The 15446-nt window shown below is 48.0% G+C and overlaps 1 pseudogene; it reads left to right on the plus strand.

Annotated features, from left to right (window-relative positions):
- Window positions 1-1318: 1318 nt before the first annotated feature.
- LOC115323350 lies at window positions 1319-4400 on the plus strand (annotated as a pseudogene).
- The last annotated feature ends 11046 nt before the right edge of the window (window positions 4401-15446 follow it).

Raw genomic sequence — 15446 nt, forward strand, 5'->3', positions numbered from 1 at the left:
CGCCTTGTTAAAAATGGCTGTCGTGGGACCGCAGACTTAAAGAAGGGAATAATGCCGCGAGCGCAGCTGACAGAGCAGGCAGCGCGCTCGTGGCCTAACAGTTATCGCGCTCTCCTTCCACGCAGAAAGCCAGCGTTCGATTCCTGGCCGCGGGTACGCTTTTCTGTTGTCTCTAATGCGATGTTCTGGTAAATCCGAGAGCCGTGTTGCTAATTAGAGGTTAGATTGTTCTACTCGTCAAACCTTCTACGCCGACCATTCCAGATGCCCACGCGTGTACATAAGGGGCTTCGCGTCAAAAGCCAAGGTCAGTCTCGCCCCAGCACTCGATCCTGCGGTTTCGCCGACATCTACGCCCGCGAAGCTGTGCTGTTTTCTTCTGTTCCCTTTTTGTTTTGGGCACAAGTTCCCCCCTTTAAATGTTTAGTTTCTTCAGTTATCATTGCCTGATCAATTGTCATTCGTGACAGTATGAAAGAGAGCATAGTTTTGTGGCGATAGCCACTGATGAATGAGAAAGAAGAAGAGACGTAGACAGCCGCCTTTTGTCTGTCTCTCCACATTTTTAAAGTGTGCACATGGGTAACGGAGCCCGCGATGCCTAAACACTGTTGCGTTCCGCGTTGTAAGTCAAATGCTGCGAGAAATCCGGAACTCTGCTATCACGAGCTGCCGTCTGGGGAGAACTTCCGGGATACCTGGTTGAAGAACATTTCGCGACAAGGCAGCGAGAAGGGCAGCCAGTGGCAACCAAGCTCCAGGAACGTCGTGTGCTCCCTTCATTTTAAGGAGCAGGGGGTAAAAGTTAGGGATGAAGGGAAAGTTGCTGCGACCGACAACGGTGCCGACTCATTTCCCTTGTATCCATTGTACATGCAACCAGCAGGTTCAAAGAAGCGCAAAACGCTTGTTCGTGTGCCACCTATCGCTTCCAAGTCGCATGCGAGCGGTAAAAGTCAACAACGCAAAATGCAGTCCCCTGCAGAAAGAAGACCAACTGTTGATGAGTGCGATGCCATTGAACCTTGCCAGCAAAGAGAGTTTAAAGTGGAAGAATGTAAGACATCATTAAATTTGACATGCTTCATGGAAGATGCCAAGAAAAACGCGCACCGCCCTCAAATGCAAGCCAAAAGACTGAAGGAGTGAATGGAAAAGCTGCGACAAACCTGCGACGAATTTCAAGAGAGATTAAAGCAATACGAAGAGGACAGAGCTGTGCAAGCCTTGATGAATGTTTCAAAAGCCGCATCGGAAGGTGACAAGACTGCAAAATTTGTGATCGAATAGAAGTGAATTTTGACAAGGCAAGGGCAATATGGCAAGAACCAACGCTGAGAGAATGCGTACTATGGAAAGCGACATCATGTAAAGGATATGACCCAACGCGCATGGAAACTCCTTAAGCTGCCCTGCCGAAGTACGTTGCAGAAGTCTGTCGGGTCGCCTACGGGCGAGATCGGGCTCACGAGCCTCGTCAAAGAACGGCTGCAGTTAGAGAGATAAAGTCTGCTCTCAGAGAAGGAGCCCCACTGCAGCCTCATCATTAACGTAATGTCGATCTAGCAGCAAACTTATTTATGATCGACAAGTTGACAGAATTTTTGGGCTTGTTGACATCAGATGTGAAGCTCGATCAAGAGCCACTGATGTAGCCGAGTGGCTCCTTTGCTTCGTGCTACGTGGGATTTCCACAGCTTACGTGATTTCAGTCGCCTATGTCTTTACAAGATATTTGAAGGACGACCAGCTCCGGATTATTACGCTCAGTGTCATGAAGGCGGTTGAAGAGGCACAATTTTGGATAGTTCGCATCGTCACTGACAACAACTAGACAAACACCGCTATGTTTCGACAGATGTGTGACGACAACACGCTCCAGCACGTTGTGCCGAATCCGGTACGTGATGGTGAACCGTTGTTTCACTGTTTTGACCCCAATCACTTCAGCAAAAACCTCAGGATGAATCTGCTAGAAAGAGATATATTTAATTCAGCACAGATGCTCAAAGTTGGCTTTTTTTTTAAACAAAAGCCCTCTCCAACATTCAAGAGAATCTGTTGGTCAAACCGGTGCGACTTCTGAGCCGAGCTCATGTGGAACCAAACAATATAGAGAAGATGAAAGTGTGCCGCGCAAAGTTAATATTTTCACCTGTAGTAATTATCACCCACGAATACCTGCGGAAGAATCCTCAGTCCCACAAGAGGGCTCCAGAATTCCAGGATATTACCTCAACCATCACATTTATGAAAACGGCTAGAATGTGGTACGACCTCCATGATATCTCTGACTGGAAATCCAGATAAACGCCTTTCGTCAGACCAGAAGACGATCGGCTCTCATGGCTTGAAGTTGATTTCATCAGCTACCTCGAGGATATTAAACTCGAAAGTACGAAGTCTCGGGTCAAGTCCCTCATGAAAGAGAGCTTTGAGGCAACCGTAATGACTACCAGGCCAACGGTCGCCGTCATTGAGTATCTCCTGACTGACCTCAAGTGAGAACAAACTTTTGGAGCAAAAAGTGTTTTTGTGATTCAAAAACTTGCTTCTAGAATGTATTCTTTCGCTCACTTTTTTTTTTTTTAATTTCAGATTTAAGTATGTTCTGACGCGACCTCTCAACAGCGACCCGGTTGAGTCTCTGTTCAGCCGCGTCCGCCAATTCAACGAAGGTAACGACCCAGTTGATGCTAGAACAGCAGTTTTCACGGCAGAAAAGTTGCTCAAGTTTCGTTCGTTATATTGCAATCTAACTGATCTTATGTCCGGCGCCCCGTTTCTCGAGAACAGTGTCAGTGCACACCCGATCAAGTTTCTGAAATAATCCCAATATCGGCGCACAGGTTGGCATTTCGTAGGCTTCCAGATGTGGAAATGTGCCCTTTAGTTTGGAGTGCCAGACGGCGCTGAAATGTGCCAGCTCCGCACGTGAAACAGGAAATCCTACAGTTACTGAGACAGCTCTTGGTGTGCTTTGGAAAATTCAGCACTTGATGAAGTACAATGAAGTCCCTTCTGAACTTGAGTTCGCACCGCTGACTTACATGGCCGGCTACTCGGCCTTCATTTGCGGACAAAAGGTGACCATTTTTATTTGCAGAAATTGTCGTAATTCGAAAATAATTAGCTCAAACATTTAGCCTAGCAAAGCAATAGAAATGTCTGAATGGAAGCAAGGAAGGCTAATGTGCAGAACTTCCTCAACTTTGCAGGTGACCTTCCCTGAATGCAAGCTGCAACTTAAAGGGCAACTCCGCTCAATTCCGAAAAATTTAGGCTTACATGTTATTCCATTTCACAAAGCACTACTAAACAACTCTACGTCTTCGGATTCGCGAAATGTGAAATATTATTTGTGTAATCCTAATTTAAACACCAGCTGATACCGAAACCGAAACTTCGGTTGCGTCAGGCATCATTGGTCTCGTGTGGTCAGAGTCATGGGCACGTCACGTCGAACCACGTGGTCTTGTGACGTTCGGGAGGGGGGCGAGGGACAGGACACGCTACGCGCGCAGGTCGCTTCGCGTGGCGTGGACGGTGACGGCCCGGGCGAGAGGGGGAAGGGGAGAAGACGAAAGAGAAAGAGAGTGGAGAAACAGACCGATAAGCGCGCAGGGCAGCGCAAACTAGCGCATCCGCGTTGCGGTGACCACGTGAACGCCCGGTCAGCCAACACCGGGAAGAGAAACTCATGACGTCATCGTTCAATTTCGCTCTCAGAAGTAAAAACAAACAAAACGTGAGAATGACGTGCACATGCCTCTGACGTAGGGGCTCAAGGTATGCCGCTCCAACTCCGTCGCATTAACTGCGCTGACGATTGCGCCTCGCGTCGCACGCTAGAGTTGGCAGATTTGGGCGACTTGGCTCACTTGAAGGTTTGCTGGCCAGTTTACTAATATATTGACGGAATTAGATCGCAATATTTGACATGGGGTCTTCCTATATGATACTGAAGAGGGCTACATAGTTTTCTAAATATCAAAAATGAAGCGGAGTTGCCCTTAGAGGGAATTGCATCACGTGACGGAGCATATCAGTTTGTGTTTAGCCTTGACCAAGGAGGACTTAGCTATCCACGGCCTTAAGCTGTCTGGCTGTGCAAGATCACCTGCACCTTTGTCGAGAGGGCTCTATAGTCGGCAGAGATTCTTCGTTGTGGACGATTTTGCAAGGCCCTCTCGAGCGCTGTGCTTCCACACTTTATCGACTGCCCGCTGATGTGGTGCACTAACTGCAGAGACCCGTACCGCAGCGAAGAGCTCTGCGAGCTCTTTCTCCAAAGACCTCTTTTGGCAAACTGGACTGCATATGGTGACCTGAACAGTTCTCTAGAGAATATATTGAGGCTTTCGCGGAAGCCTTTTTCCCGAAAGGTACACCGCTTGTGAACTATATGACTTCCTTGACCTGTTTGTGAGCAATGAAGTTTACATTGCTGAGGAGTCCGTTTCTTATTGTTTTTCACAGATAAATAAAAGGCACAGCTCGAGCGTGCTCCAGCGTCAGTTAAAACTTGAAATTATATGGTCTAGCTAAATCTAACTATAACTCATATATCACAGATGTAACAGAAAGAAGCAACACTTACAGGAACAATTAAACGACTATTCGCTCATACTGCCAGCTGAATCCGGCTCTAACGCGCAGCCTGCAGCTCAGTGAGCTCCTCGCAGAAAGAATCGCGTGCTTTTATTCTACAGATTAGTCACATTGTTCATGCAATCTGGCATAGACCGATCTCCCTAGGCATTCGGCGCATGCGTGTCGCCGCCATAACTTTAGTTCAGAAGAGGCAGACGGTCGTGCATGCGAGGCCTCCTGTCGCCTCGTGCTCCACTCGCGCAGACCTCCAGCGGGGTTGTCGCACGTGCAGAAAGAGTAAAGTTCTCTCGATGCATTGCGGCAGCGATGGCTTAGTCAAACTGGCTGGTGAGATCGGTCTATTAAGACTTGCCGCTTCACGTAAAACGATATGAATAGTGTATGTGAGGTTAAAAGCGCAAAAAAACAACGAACAAGTGAAAGAAACGTACAACACAGAGCTCTACTTGCAACTGAAGTTTATTATTAGGAAACACACATACATATACACCGTGAAACCGCAACATGTACTTCAGAAATGCGACATCACCCCATGAGCGTTCATCTGTCCGCTATCTACTTTACAAAAGATTTTAAAAAAGCCACCTCAGAGCCAAACAGGGCTATAGATGGAGCGCTGACACACGTTCCTTCAACGCACTCGGATATAAAAAAAAGCTTCGGATATCTCCCTTGTCATTTTGTTTCGGTTTCGGGCCAAGATAATGGTGTTGTCAAACTTCGGGACACACCCACATCTGTCACAATGCACAGCCAGATTTCCCGAGGGTGACGATCGGACTGAAAGAGCATGCTCCCTGAGCCTATCGTTTATACAACGTCCCGATATGCCTATGTATACTTTGCCGCATGATAAATGAATCTTGTACACCACGCCCTCGCTACACTCCACATACCTGTTCTTATGCTTCTTTTGACAGACACCGACGCGTGTCTCCCCTCGTCCCACTTTTCCACACAATCTGCCCAGTTTTTGAGGAGCTGAGAGTAATACGGGAACCCCATATTTTTGCCCCACTTTCTTTATAGTGTGGCTCACCTTATGGGGTATCTACACGAAGGAGAAATCCGCCACTTTCCTCCGGGGAGCGCACATCATGTGAGACATACCTCATCCCTTTTTGACGCCTCACGGCGCGTTCTCCTCCGTGGCGGAGGCGCGGAGGCTTCGTGCTGTCAGCACGAAAGCTCCGCAGGTGCACGCGGCGGAGCCGGGGACGGAGTTTCCCGGGTTGTTGACGTCACGACATCCGTCCGCGGAGTTCTCCTTCGTGTGGATACCCCTTTATGAACATAAGGTATTACAACCGGTCTACACCTCGGCTTCTCTCCTACAGCACCACATACTACCCGTAGTTTCTTTTTATCAGGCCCTCTGCCACACCCACAAAAAGCGTAGGTGGAAAGCCTCCATCCTCTAGTTTCAATATCTGCAAACTAAAGCTGTCTTCTTTTAGTTTGCAGATATTGAAACTAGAGGATGGAGGCTTTCCACCTACGCTTCTTGTGAGAACGCCTCCTACCTCGTCAGCTTCAAGAAGCTGACGAGGTAGGAGGGCCGAGTTTTTGTGCCGAGAACGCTTCTCACTAGGCGGCGCTAAAATTCGGTCCTCAGTAAAGCCCCTCGATATGTTTTCGTTTGTCTTTGCAAGTAGCGCCAAATGCGCGAGCGCACGTGGCCCAGGTCTCGAGCGGCCCTTGGAAGCAAATGGCGGCGCAGCACTGAAATGAGCGGCCCTTGGAAGCGAATGGCGGCGGAGCACCCGCTCGTGGCACGTGTCTTGCGCATTTCCACAACAATGGTTGGCGGTACTTGTGAAAACACCTTTATCAAGGGGCTTTAGTCCTCAGCCTTGAGCAGGCTCTTCGATAGGGAGCGCTCAGATAAAGTGGTCGTAAGTATAGAGTTGGTCGTGCTCGATACAAAAAGATTACGCCGCAAATATACATACAAATATACAAGCGTGCGCCCCGCAGTAACAGTCTCTATCGGCGAATGCAATGGCCTGAGGAACGCAGCCAGCGCCCTAAAAATCTCGGAGGCCATTTCGGAAGATGCTTTGCGCGACACTATGCCGCTAGGATCGCTTCGATTTTGCAAGAGTTCTATTGGGGTTTTGACAAAAATCCACCAGAGAACTACCCCGGCGAATATGCTCCACGCGGGTCACGTGCGTCACGTGCCCATGGATAACATATGGTTCGATTTTCATGGCGACTTGCAGCTGCTCCTTTCTCGTCGTAGCTCAGAGACCAGGCCGGTTCACTATGAACGTCTCAACCAACAAAAAAGTGCCAGCCACTGCTGGAACCATAGACAGCAGTCGAATCTTGAGCGTCACCGTGATAGCGTGCCTGATAATGGCGTTTGCTTCCCTGACTCTGGCCTTAGTGATTCTCGTCGTGATGACCGACACAAAAGGAACTGCCCCGAGAAACGACACCAGCTACTGTTGTCCCGACGTGGCATCACAGCTCATCGCGGCCGCCAATTTCACCTTGGACCCTTGCGGAGCTTTTACCAAGTACGTTTGCCACAACATGGACGCCCTCAGCAGAAAGAGAGTAAACAACCAATCCTTAGAGGCGCTTCGTATATCCGCAACTACCGGTCTATTCCGAAGTCCCGCCGGAAAATATATCGCCGCGTTTCATCGAAGCTGCCTGTTTACCCTTGGCCAGGGCTCCGATCTGCCCGAGAAAGCCATGACCGCACTTCTAGAGACGACCGGAGTTTCGAAAACCATGAGTCGGACGGACGTTCTTCGCGTTCTGATTCAGCTGTCCGTGCTGCACGGCCTTCACACACCGGTCGCTATAGCAGTGCTCCCACTTTACGAAGGAAACAACGTTTTCACCATGGCCCCCAATGTGCACTCAACCTTCGCCGGAGGTACATACGATTACGTGCGTCAAAATGTGCTCACCGTGTACAACGAAATATTGCGAGTCAACGTGTCAAAAGAGGACATGTCGAAACTGCACTCGTCGTCACCAAAAACGAAGCTAGGGAGTGTGACGTGTAAAGATGGCTTTCAGGTCTTGTACACACTCATTTCAGGCGTTTCTCAGCAAGAGTGGATCGCCATGGCAGCTCCATTTCACCTCGGGCCAACACCGAGTGCTATGTGTTACAAGGATATCGACTTCATTTCGGAAATATTGCACGCCCTGACCTCGGAATCCGAACGTCGGGAAGTTCAGCTTGCTCTTCTCTTGGTCATGTGCAGCGTCGACCTCGTCTTGCGTCGCTACGCGCATCAACCGAACACCAATTCTCTATTTTCGAGATGCGAGAGTTTGACCAACCAACTGACGCCCCTCTGGAGAATAATCGCCCTCGAACAACTAACGGATTCACAGAGGGACCGCGATGTGCGGGGCATTTTCATCGCCACGAAGAAGGCCGTCATTGGTGACGTGCTGGAGCTTTTGCATCCTGCAGACGCGTCATACGCTGAACGCCTCCTGTCCACAGTACGCCTTGTTCTACCAAAGCAGCTCATCCCCGATGATCTGCCGCTCCCAGAAGCCGAACCCAACTACTTTATAAACGCCCTTAAAATGAAGCTGTACCGAGTCACTGTAGACAAGCAGCTTGAGGCGTTTGTCCTAGACCCGTATGAGTTACACCACGCGTGGCTGGAGACGACCATCAGGCGTCTCCATAACGACGTCATTCTGGTGCCTTCCTTAGCCTACCCCTTGTTCAGGTTCGGCGACGACGTGGATCCCGCCATCAACGCGGCTACGGTGGGCGTGGAGATGGCATTCGAGATGTGGAGTCTCGTGTTCGACTTCAACAACTGGTCCGAGGAAAGTGCCTCCAGAATACAAGAGCACATCGCTTGTTCTTCCGTCGGGATCTCGCAAGGCCGCACTTTGCACACCAAGGCCCGCCTGTCCATCAAATCGGCGTCCGCATCTGTGCGAGCAGTTGGCAGACCCTGGCACCTGCCTCAGTACGTCTGGGGCCACAACCGTCTGTCCAGGGCACAGATGTTCTACATGAAGTTCGCCACGCAAAACTGCGCCGGGTGGATGGGAACGAAATCGGTAGACGACGTGCTTACGAGCCTTCGCGACTTCAGAGAAACATACAACTGCCCCCTTTCTGCGAGCAAGGCCGTCAACTGTTCTTTCGATTACTAATTTTAGGGATTGCCTCCAACCTTTCACTATGCATTTCCGATTGATCTGTCCGCTACACACCCATCTTGTTTGATGCAACGCATCGGTTATCTAGTCTTGCTTAATGTACTATAATGAAGAACTCGGCGATCGAAATACTTGAATTTGAACGAAAGCTGCGAGTTTTACGCACAGCAGCCGACGCAGCCGATGCTACGGTCAATAGGGCCAATCAAACAGCTTCAAAAGTCAATCATCTGTGCTAATAATTTTTTGCGTTTGCCATTACCAACTAAACCAATGACGCAAAGGAAATGCGCCGTGATATTGCACTTTTGTTTCCATCCGTGTTGGGGTTTAGCCTGCAATTGTAAACCCACAAGGAAACGAAAAAAAGAAACGAGCGCAGTGACTATGCACTTTAGGCAGTGCTTGATCGGGTCTATCCGATGGTAGCGTCAGCTGCAGTCGGGTGGAATGTGGAACGGAGTATAGGGCCTCTAAACTGGTCACACACAAAGTTGGGGCTTAGGTTGACGGAGCCCACCGATTGGCCTATCGCGACGACGCCTTCGCGCTTTTCTCGCCGACGTCCATTCGACACGCTCCGCTATTTTTCGGCTCCGACTTTGTGTTTGACGAGTTTAGGGCCCAATGTAACTTTGTGTTGTTTGTCGGTGCAATTCCAGACAAATTATAATGAATATTTTACTATTTTGACGAACTGTGTTTATTCTTACAACCAGAAGCCGAGGCAAAAAAAAGTAATTTCACGCCTGTTTCTAAAACCAAATTTTTAAAGACGATCTAGGCGGAAAAATAAGCTATATAATTTGTGAGTAAATTTTTATTAGGCAAAGTCGTATTTTTTTGTCTTTAGTCGGTGACAGGTTAAGTGCAAAGTGGAAGGTCCTCCCCCTACTTTCCAATTTACTCAACCTCTCACCGACCAAAGAAATATTTATGTGGAGGGCTGTTTCGATCCTAGTACAGTTTTGTTCTCCCAGAACTGTACTGAGACAATAATTGGGGCTGTTTGGATATTTATACAGCGTGTAGTCGGTCAGCCATTTCAAAGTTGCGAGGAGTCACTCGCTGCAGATGAGCAATTTAGCCTGTGCGGTACAACCGCTAGCCTGGGGTCTAACGTAAACCATGCAGTAGTGATACACTGTAGATACATAGGGATGCAGCGAACTTTTTTCGGACTGAAGGTTCGATGATCGAATCAAGCGGTTCGAAAGGTTAGAAAGATTTCGAATTTTTGAACTTTTCATATCAAGAAGTTCGACGGAACTCGAATTTTCGAAGTTGTTAAACTAAAGAGTTCGATACTTTTCGAAATTTTAAACTTTGCACTTTCAGAAATGCAATTTCTTTTTCGAACCTTTGAACTTATTACGCTAAAAGTTCGATCCCTTTTGAATTTTCGTACTTATTATGCTGCAAAATTCGATGCTTGTCGAACTTTCGACCTTAATAGAGTAAAAGATCGATGATTTTCGAAGTTACGAATTTCTTGCACTAAACGTTTGATGCTTTTCGAACTTTGCTACTTCCTATGCTAAGAAATTCGATAATTTGCGAACTTCGAAACTTCTATATCTAAAAAAATAAAAAAAATTTCGACCTTTCGAATCCTGAGAAGTCAAAAGTTCGACGAAGTTGAACTTTTAGGGTAAAAGTTTGAAGTTCGTCGAACTTCAAAAGACAGGTGGCGGTTTCATTTGGATTCACGCAGGGAGGTACATTCGTATTTTTTTCCGCATTTTTACATGCGGTGCCGCATTCCTTGAGAAACACAATGCCGTTTATTTCAATCTTGTGGCATGCTTAGTTTTGAAGAAATGAATTCCCGAAGGAGCGAGGAGGGACGACGGGTTTTTGACAGTTGTCGTTTGTGCCATATTTGAAGCGCGCTATAGCCGAAGCTTTTCATGGTAGAGATGCTAAACTTTTTAAGAATTATCTTTGTATAGCCTAGGTAAGTGTCGTCTTAAGATGTGATTATTGTTGTTCAAGACGAGTTTCGAAGAAATGTCCAAACCTGTATCTACGGGCAATTATGCCCTAAACTTGGTAATTTGTTCGTCTAAATTGTTTGAGGTATTGCATTAAAATTAACACCACAGACAGTATACATCATTACCATCTGTAGAATAGAAAATAATGTATTTATTGTTATTCTCACGTTGGGGGGATGAAAAAATTAACTCATGGTGGAAGAGTTCTAATATTGTTCAAAGTCCGCACGTCAAAAAAAAAAAAAAAAAGAGATTTTTAAATTTTGTTTGTCTCATTTCACGTTCCTGGGACGTGTTTCTTTTAGCCTGAACACATTTTGGTAGGAGAAACTTGTTTCGAAGTTCTGGGCCTCTGAATATGCAAGAATACAACACTTCCGGCGGGTTCATGCGATAGTTTTTTTTTCTCCAGCTTTTCATCCCCGCATGTATTGTTATGTTTATTATTATTTTTTTTTTTACCAATGGAATAGTTATTTGGGTTGAAAAGACATAGCTTTGAACTTCCGAACCACTAAGCATGTGACGAGTAGTGCCTTCTGACAACGAGTTTCTAACAATGGCCACCTACGCGATCTTTTATGCAGTGAAGAGCGACAGTATATAGCTACACAAATGCATAAATAATTTCAAAATAAAGAAGCTCGACCACGCCCTCTTTTCTCGTACTGTTTTCTTTAACTGTCGAAAATATCGAAATCTTTTGAATTCGAACCTTAGTTCGGTTCGAAACTATGGATACCTTTCGAATTCGAACCTCGGGTGGTTCGCGGCATCCCTAGTGGTACGCGACCGCACGCCGTTTCGGCGCTCATTTAGATCGAAGCATCGGGCAGGGGTGGGGATTGAAACCATGATCCCTGGGTTCTGCAGTGCGAGCTTTCGCTACACGTGCTCCGAGCTGGTGCGTGCTAGTCCACTCGCTGAAGACGGGGCAATTGAAGTTCTTCCCCGCTGTGCTTACCTTGTTAGCGACTGTCTTGCTGCCCGTGCTGAGCGTCGGATGTGCTTAACTCGTCGTGTCTGAACAGTAGGTGTTAAAGTGTCGAGCTGCATCACTATCCATACTTTTTTTTTTTTTTTTTACATTGGTGTAGTAATACGTTATGTTCCAGAGAAAACCGACCTTGCGCAAGCAGGACAAATTCTTCAAACACATTTTGGCTACCATTAAAACATTAATGATCTTTGTCTTCGTTCTTTTTCCTATCTTTTCTCGGAGCACAAAAGGGTGTCTCTCTCGAGGGTTTCTTTTGGCGCTTTCTTTCTTTTGGAGTCATCGTGACTCAAATCTGAGGCTCAAGGAAAGGGTCGAATAAACCCCCTCTCCATGAAGTACTCTATCAAAAGCGTCGCACATGTGCGAAACCCTCACTAGGTCGTCTTTTTTTGGATTAGTTTTTTTTTTATTTCATTCATTCAAATACGAACAATATCAGACGATCAACTTTCATGGTGATGGTTTAAAAGGCAACGACTCCATAAAAGCTTCCACTTTGCGCTTTACACCAATCACGGCTCTTGTCCTTTGCAACTAATTATTAGCAGCCAGGTACGACCAGGGTACGACTTGCTAGAAACAGCGTCTCAGCTGAGCCTGTGGGAAAGAAAGCAATGCCAAAGCTAGCGCTCAAGCTGAGCGGGACTCAAGCCGCGTCTCAAGACAGTCGCGCGCCCCACCCTTCGCACTGCTTTCTTTCACTCAGTCTCAGCTGAGACGCTGTTCTAGCAAGCCGGCTCAGGATCACAGCTCGTGAAGTTCAGTCCTGCTTGGCAGCCGAGGTACCCCTCAAGGGGCCGTACTCTCACCTTTGATATTCACAATTGCGCTCATCGGTCTCCCTGCCCTCTTGGACTCCATTCCCGGCGTACATCATGGCATATATGCCGATGACATTACGATCTGGTCCGGCACGGGATCCTTCGGGGAAATTGAGGAGCGTCTGCAAACGGCGGCCAATGCGGTCAGTGATTATGCCAAGTCATGCGGCCTCGAATGTGCGCCACAAAAATCAGAACTACTACTCGTTTCTCCAAGAAAGAAAGGTTCTCTGGACCCACCCAATGTCACCATCTGTATGGAGGGCCACATCATCGTTCCATCTCCGCATATCAAGATCCTCGGTATGACCTTTCAGGCCGACCGCGCGAACACCATCCTGATAAATAAGCTCAAACACACCACAGACCAAGTCACCCACATGATCCGACGTGTAACCACCAAAACGAGGGGTATGCGCGAGGTCGATACGGTTCGCCTAGTCCAGGCATTCATAATCTCCCGCATTACGTATGCCATACCTTATGCAGTCCTAACCAAGACAGAACTCTCGAAGGTGGATGTAATGATCAGGAAAGCCTACAAACAGGCCCTCGGACTTCCCGTCAGCACGGCCACCGACAAATTGTTAAAACTCGGCCTACACAATACAGCTGACGAGCTCATAGAAGCCCATCTTTCCAGCCAAAGAATGAGACTGGGAGCCACGGGCACAGGAAGACTTCTTCTCTCTCGACTGCGACTCACAACCCCTCTGCAGCATCCTCCTTCTGAAACCACGACTCTCTCTCACGAGGTCCGGAGACACCTCTCCATTTCACCGCTTCCCCGCAACATGCACCCCGTGCATCATGCGGGACGAAGGGAGGCGAGAGCCCAAGCCATATACAAACGCTATGGCCACGAACCAACCACCGCATACACGGACGCGGCCTCTTATCCCGGCATAAGAGCCATGACAGCCGTCGTCGTCCAACAAAATCACCATGTCAGCAGCATCACACTACCAAGATACGAACCCTTACAAGCGGAAGAGGCGGCCATTGCTCTTGCCATCGCGCAAACTACAGCCGAAGTCATCATTACAGACTCGCAGCACGCGTGCCGTAATTTCTCCAGAGGAAGAATTCACCGTACAACAGAACGGATTATCTCCCAACACCCGCCGGATAGACTCATCACTATCATATGGACACCCGCCCACTCCTCTGTACCAGACAATGCAACCGCCCACCTCTTAGCCCGAGAATTATCCCGCCGGGCCCTTGGAGACGAGCAGGAGTGGCCGGTCCCATTGGTAACATATCAAGAGATCACGCAGCACTATAGGTTGGAGCGACGTACCTACCCACCCCCACATAAACAACTATCGAAAGAGCAGGAACGACATCACCGTGCCCTACAAACTAACACCTTCCCTCATCCCACTAAATGCCATATCTTTTTCCCTACCCTCTATTCCCCATTATGCCGCTTTTGCGGAGCTCCTGGGACCCTCTTTCATATGGTAGGAGGATGCGACCAAAATCCCACCCAATCGTCTAACCCCTTCCAGTCGTCATACGAGCTTTGGGAGAGAGCACTGACCAGCTCCAACCTCGATGACCAGCTCATGCTCGTGTCGAGGGCTGTGGAAGCAGGGAAGGCTCAAGGCGTCTTGGACTAAGGACTCCTCCCCATCGCTTTCTCATAATAAAGATGTTTATTCTCTCTCTCTCTTCCGTTTTTCAGAGTCCCCGCAATAAATGATGCGAAATAAAATCAAGCGAGATGATCAGTGCTGCCCTGCCATGTTCTTCCATGACTGGGCACAGGAGTGGTTTCCTTGTGGACTTCACTCTCACCGAGGAGCAATGGGACTTCTTTAGCCGCGTAGAGGTGCGACCACACAACTATGCCCAACGCCGTCTGAGCCATCCTGAACAACTGTTCCCCGACCACTGCGATTAAAAAATGTGTTCTATTATACTTGCTTGAAATAACTGTAGTGAGCCGATTTAAATAAGTTTCGGCTTACAGTAATTAAATGCTTGTCTATACAAACTTGCTTCTTAAGGAGACGACGAGAAAGACGTGTTCTGCATAAGTCCCTGAAGGCAGCCGGCCTCACGACCTGAAGGTCTAATTACTCTAGAAATTTATCCAGAGTCAACCCCGGAGTAAAGAGGACAGTACGGTGGGGAGAACGTGCCTCTCAGAAGGAATTAGAGCGCTGTAGGAGCGGTAGGGTTACAGCGACCCCTCCAAGCTGCCGCCGCAGGGAGCAACTTCTCCCGGTGCAATGGCCGTAAGAGATCGCGCCTCCTCACTCCAGCCCGGCCATTGCTCTTCAAACTGCTGAACGAGACAATGTCCACTCACTCAAGGGCGTTTGCTCATGTTTTCCTACGTTGCGTTATAGCTAGGTCTGGGCACTTGATCTAATAACCTACCGATGAATCAATTAATGATTTATTCGCGCTTAAATTTTTAACCAGTTAATCCGTTACAGTTTGACAAAGGAAAAAGTAAGAATTCAACGCTTTCACCGCGCAGACGTGTACGAGTGCTCCTGTATGAAGGCAAACTTTAGGTGAAAATTTGACCTAAAGTAAACTGTAGGGGCTTTCAACGCTTTCACCGCGCAGACGTGTACGAGTGCTCCTGTATGAAGGCAAACTTTAGGTGAAAATTTGACCTAAAGTAAACTGTAGGGGCGAGATGTGTGACTCGAGAGAAGTGAAGTAGGTTATATGTGCCCCCAGCCACTTCAACGCCATGCGATTGTCCGTTCCCAACCATCAAAAAGAATGCAGGGAATGGTGTTTCACGCGCCGCACGTGCTGGCGCCTGCAGCAGTAATTGTCCTAAAGAAAAAGCCTAGAACAAATGGCATCTTGCACGCGCGTTCGTCAAGG

This window comes from Ixodes scapularis, unplaced genomic scaffold, assembly GCF_016920785.2.
Source record: "Ixodes scapularis isolate PalLabHiFi unplaced genomic scaffold, ASM1692078v2 ptg000058l_1__unscaffolded, whole genome shotgun sequence".
In the NCBI taxonomy this organism is placed as follows: Eukaryota; Metazoa; Arthropoda; class Arachnida; order Ixodida; family Ixodidae; genus Ixodes; species Ixodes scapularis.